We start from the raw sequence: 6224 nt of genomic DNA on the forward strand, positions 1-6224 counted from the left end.
ATTTTTAATTAAATGAGTTAAATATTATAAAATAAAAATAAATACATAATTATACTAAATAATTTTTTTAAATAATAAAAATTATCTGTAACCAAAATATATTTATAATAATGATCCAAAAGTACTAGAATAATGTTAATTTTAAATATTCATACATCTCATATTAAAATAAACATAGCCATATCAAAATAACTATGATATCACTTAGAATTTACTACTCATACTCTATAAAAAACTAAAATATTATATCCTACATATGTATCTTCTAATAAAAGTCATTAGTCAACTATACATGTATCCATTCCCAACACTACTCTATCTTAGCCAATAAACCACAATAATAATCAACTTAATCTTCATTATCATCATCCTCAATATTATCCTGCATAATTATATAGAAAAGTAATTAGAAAAATATTTATAATGACATTCGCGATTATAAAAATTAAAAAACCAGACTCAAAACTATCAATGACTGATATCATTAATCCTTTCTGTACCGTGTACAAGTTTCACCAATGCATAGTAGTGTTTCACAAATCCAAAATTAGAATTCAAAGATAAAAAAGCATAAGCTATAAACCATAAGATAAAGAGCTATAATTTAAAAAATCATCACCCTAGCCGCTAGACAAAAATTCCCTACCTCCCACCACAATGCCAAAATCAAAACTGTTGCCACAAAGTTTCTCTATTCTCTTCACATTTGAAAAGTTGAACTCTCCTACACAAGCCAATCTTGAATTATTACTCCTCCAACTACTACTACTACATGCAGCAGCAACATATAGAACATGATTAGGACTAGCACCTAATCATGGAGAAGCTTGTCCAGCTTTAGTGCTGATGCTGGAGTTGGACCCCCTATTCCTTTTTTGTTTTTTAGTGAAAGCCTTTTGTCTATATAGCTCTTTTTTTCTTGATGATATGATTGATCCACTTGCACATCAAAATTTACCTGCTCACAGATTGGATAATACACCACTTAACTGTTAACAACAATAGCCGGAACAATAAGAAGAAGAAATAAGAATGAAGATTTTAGTTAATCAAAATTTAGACAAGTTAGACTTTTAATGTTACTACTCTTTATTATTCTGTAAACTATAATCTGCATTTGAGAAGATTCAATCATTTTGATAGTTTATCATTTGGTAATAGTAGTGATAAAAACAGGTTAGAAATCTATATATTAGTCCAGACCAAAAAAATCTCCAATATTTTAGTGCACAGCTGCTATGTTCTATTGTGATTAATTTATCATTGAATTCTGCATCTAAATTTCCTGTGATAGTCAACAAACTTTTTCCATATAATGACACAACTGCACACAGCTAGCCCTGTCCTTAGCAACCTTTTTATCATATCAGAAAAGGAAAATAAAGTAGAGTTATAAAAATATATAATAGTGTGTCAAATGGAGGATGTTACCTAATTTTTTTCCTTCGTGAATTCTTTTCCTTTTGCTTTTATCTTTGGGTAGTATTATCTTTTTTGCTTTAATAAATGCATGGGTCTATACCACTCCCGATGTATAGGATATTTTATTTTTAAAAAATGAAAGAAGCACTCAAAAGACTAACACTAAAAGTATACATCTAGTTCAAGAGCTACGTTTGAAGCACTTTAACTAGAGAAGGAAAACAAGGAATTGACGATAATGGAGCCATGGTACTTGATTATAAGTTTAAAACATTCACAATGATAAGCATGAATGGATTGCTTTAAACAGTTCATGAATGCAAGAGAAGAACAACTTCAAACATCACTCAACGTAATGTCTATATACTATTTCTATCATTCATAAACCAAGTATATTAGTTTTATGTCAGTAGTACTCATCATATATACCATATGTGAAATTTTCACAAGCTTGGGATTCACGAGGCATACTAGAATGAAAAGAAGTCCGATAATCCTTAAGCATCTAATCAAATAGCTAAACAGCATTGTATGACAAATTCAATTAACAACAACAAATCTCTGAAATCATCATATAATCATCAGTATTATACATCCTAGAGCAGTGTATTAAAGTAAAACTATTAGAGAACTAAATATGATCCTTTAATAATTTTAAGCCATTCAGTTTAGCCTAATAGCTAGCAGAGGATAAGCCATTATCCATTGTTAATAATGGAATATAAGCAACTTGATATAAGCCATTATCCATTGTTAATGGAGTATAAGCAACTTGATATATATTATATAAAAGAACTTTACTCTAAAATAAACCTACAGCAAACCCAAGGAAATCCATTGTCCCTGGCCAAATCAAGAATAAAATGGAAGGCAACAAAATGAAGCACGAAAGAAATCAGAGAAGCCAAAGAAATCACCACAACTCTGCTGTGTCGATATCAACTTCTAGTTTCAGCATAGAATACTAGTTCAAATCCTAAAATAGAACATCTTAAGTGTACCAAACTTCCACTTAACTTCCTAGCTGGCATTGAGTAAAGCCAAAATAAATTAATAAGTAAAATAAAATAGAATGATGGTTAAATTTACACCCTACCTTATTCAGCTTTGCTTTACTCTCAATACACCACGTGATTTCTTGTCTACTTTTTGTACTTTTTCTCGCCCCCCCAAACAAACATCCTAACCAGAGGTCTTAAAAATTCAAGCTAACGAAAACTGGATTCAAGAAACCTTCTTTTTTCTTCAAATTCTAAGAAAGAAAGAAGCTAAAATTTAAGAATTTTCTGCACAAAAAATGAGAAAAGTATGTACCTTAAGATCTCAATTTGCTCAATTTCTCCGGAGAAAGAGAGGTTGCAAATTAAACTAATGTTCCAGAGTTGTTCATGTAGGCTATTTCACAAAGCAATGACTTCACACTACTCGTTGAAGATAGCCTGAACAAAACAATAATTATTCAGATTTAATTTAAAACACAAGAAAAGAAATAATTAAATAATTTAAATTAATCAATCAATGCTCAAGTTGGTCAAGCAAAAAATAAATAAATAAACACAAGGTTCTCGGTAACTGTATAGCATTATTTTTCATTATTCAGCAATAATTAGACTAAGCTTCAATTCAAAAACAAGAATATAATAATTATGTTAAACATCTTTCTTGGGGGTGAGGGAGTAAGCACTGACTTCTTGGGGGATCACACAGCTAGAACTTGCCTCAAGATTTTGTTGCTGAACCCCACACAGCTAGTATAGCATTAACAAAAATATTGAGGCCAAGAAATTCTTGTATTTTTTTTTGTACTCCTAAAAGTGAGGCCAGGAAATTCTTGTATTTTCCTCCAAGATAGAAAATTCTTGTATTTTCTTGTACTCCTGAAAGTGAGGCCAGGAAATATTCTGTTCTTTCTCTGTCTCTAAAATTCTAAGTATCATACATGACATGATCACTAGTTGTCATCAATGAACCAATCCCTTGGATTCATTAAACCTTGCTTCAAATCACTATCCATTACCTATATATTGAGTTTAATGAAGACTATAACATAACAACAATAAATAGAAATTAAAAGAACAAGATATGTCCGATGAAAATTAATTCAGAAACATTAGAAATTGGAAAGCATACCTAGGTTACCAAGTTGATCTATTACAGCCTGACCAACAGAACCTTCCAGCTTAAGCAGCCGCAAAACTCCAGCAGTGATTTGACCAATTGAATCAAATTCAGATTTGAACAGCAAAGCGAGGTGCTGAAGCTCATCCTTGGTTATTGCTGCTTCAATCTGCAAGGTACAATCATCATCAAACAATAAATAAATAAACAAATAACAACTACTATTGTAAATCATTAAGAGCTTGAAGAAGAAAAAATTGACCTCCAATTAAATCATAATCCTATAGTTTCACAGATTAAAACTCCCAAATTAAAACCCCTAAAATCGGAACCTTAAACCTCTGAAATTTTAAAACCAAATAGAAATCAATACATACATATTCAACGATGTGAGCACAGTGAAGACGATGATGAGAAGCACGGAGATGATGATGGTGACGGTGGCGCAGCAACAGCGATGGTCAGAACAGCGACCGTCATCAGCGATTAGGACACGGAGAAGACGATTAGGGTAGAACCGAGAAGAAGAGTGATGGTCAGTGCAACAACAGCGATGGTCATCAACGACGGTGAGAATGGCGAAGGTGAGGGTTGTGTGCGACAAGGTTGGCGAAGGTGAGAAGCACATAGATGAGGGCGAACAGGAGTGACGACGGTCAGTAGTGGGTGGTGATAAGTGGGTTTCTTCGTGATGGTGAGAGGGTTTCGGCGCGATGGTGAGTGGTCAGTGGCGATGGTGAGTGGTGAGAGGGTTTCTTCACGAGGTGAGTGATGAACTTTGGAGGGAATTAAAAAAAATTTACTAAGTGTAAGTTTTCTTTCTGGAAAAAGAGGGTTATCAATTGTCAAGTTTTTGCCTCTAAATACATTAGGCATCACTTTTAAAACGCACCCAAAACTTAACAGATAGGCTATTCTTTAAAAGCGTCTCCTTTGATACGAAAAGTGAACCTATAGATATCAACCTACGGCTACGTTTTGTAAGTGATTTCTATAATACCTAAGGCTACGATTTTTAAATGATGCCGCATTTGTGTATCATTTTCTCTTATAAAAAGGCAACACGGAGAAAAACGTAGCCTATCCTATGAATAGGCTACGCTTTTCAAATGTAGCTTAAAAAAAGTGTGGCTGAATGGGTATTTTTCTTGTAGTGAATGTAAGGTTTCACGTCTTTCCTCTGTTCTTGTGAGTGTTCCTCAATAGTTTGCTTCCCCTTCTTTGAAGCTTATGGTTCCTCATCCTTCTCTTTGAGCTCTTCCTGGTTCTTTTCTTCAATTGCCACTTTCTTCTCACTGTCAGCCTTATCATCCTCAGCTGGCTTCTTGTTAGCTTCTTGATGCCAGGGCATCTAGGCCAGTTTCACTGACCTTTTCTTTACTGTTTTTAGGTTAGTTTCATGCATTCTCTTAGGAAATAAGCTAGTTTTGGATAGATATTCACTTACACCTTGATTCAAGCATACATTGTGCATTTTACATTATTTCATGAGGATTTTGCATGAGTTTAGTGACAAATTGTATGCTGCATTGCCCATGACTTAGACTAGAACTTTGATGCGCTCTATTGCTTGATTTCAGGACCAAAGGAAGCAAGGAATGGGAGGTAACTTGCAAAGTTAATGAGAAAAGTGATTGCCAATAACGCTCTCAAAGCCATCATTGACCATGTTAAGAGTCAAAGTGCATTGATTGAGGAAGAGATGAAAATGAACTTGATCCGGAGAATTGCAACATCTCCTGAGCCCAATGAACTTCCCATCTCTAATCTTACCCATTCTCTTTAATTTCTGCCATTTACTTTTATGAGCAAATTCCCCATTCCCATTTACAATTCTGCAATTTACTTTCAGTCATTTACTTACAATCTTTTAATTCTAGCATTTATTTCTTTGTTATTTACATTCCCGCCATTTTATTTTCTGCAACTCTTAACCCAAATTCTGGATTCGCTCAACTAGAACATTCTTCTAATTAAAGTTGCTTGATCAATCAATCCCTGTGGGATTCGACCTCACTCTATTGTGAGTTTTTACTTGACGACAAATTCGGTACACTTGCCAAAGGAAATTTGTTGAGAGACAGTTTTCACCCGCATCAAGTTTATGGCGCCGTTGCCGGGGATTGATTGTGCATCAACAATGATTAAATTGGAAGATCACTAGATTGAGCATTTTTATTTTGTGAATTTCATTTTCTGTTTGAGTGATTTACTTTCTGTTTTAGTTAAACTTCTTCCCTCCCCCCTCTACTCTTTTGTTTTTCTTTGTTATTTTCAATTCTGTTTGCTAACCCACTAACTGTTTGATATATTGCATCACCCACAACTAACAGTAGTTCTGACAAAAATACTTTCTGCACATATCTTTTCTTGCTTGCACTTGATGGTTGTATGACAGGGAGAAGAAGCGGAGCTTCAACTTCCTTCGATTATGAACCTGAGAGGACCTTCCTTAGATTAAGGAGGGAGGCAAGAGGAAAGAAAGTGGTTGGTGCTGAGGAAGAGGAGGAATTCTTTGAACCAAACATGGAAGACAACATCGAAAACCATCATGAAGAAGAGGATCACAACCATGGGGGAGGAGGTAGAGCAAATCATGCTGTGGAGGATAGAAGAGTTTTGGGCTCTTACATCAATCCAAACCCAGGCAATTATGGAAGTAGCATCCAAAAGCCAACAATCCA

General features: G+C 34.2%; 1 long non-coding RNA gene across 1 annotated transcript; it reads right to left on the reverse strand.

The window, feature by feature from the left end:
• LOC110267715 lies at positions 102-4343 on the reverse strand. The gene is made up of 5 exons (XR_002355598.1): positions 3918-4343; positions 3553-3709; positions 2737-2861; positions 647-958; positions 102-382 (listed from the first exon to the last, which is right to left on the reverse strand). It is a non-coding gene; the product is annotated as an uncharacterized LOC110267715 (long non-coding RNA).

The sequence above is a fragment of the Arachis ipaensis genome, chromosome B10 (genome assembly GCF_000816755.2).
Source record: "Arachis ipaensis cultivar K30076 chromosome B10, Araip1.1, whole genome shotgun sequence".
Lineage (NCBI taxonomy): Eukaryota > Viridiplantae > Streptophyta > Magnoliopsida > Fabales > Fabaceae > Arachis > Arachis ipaensis.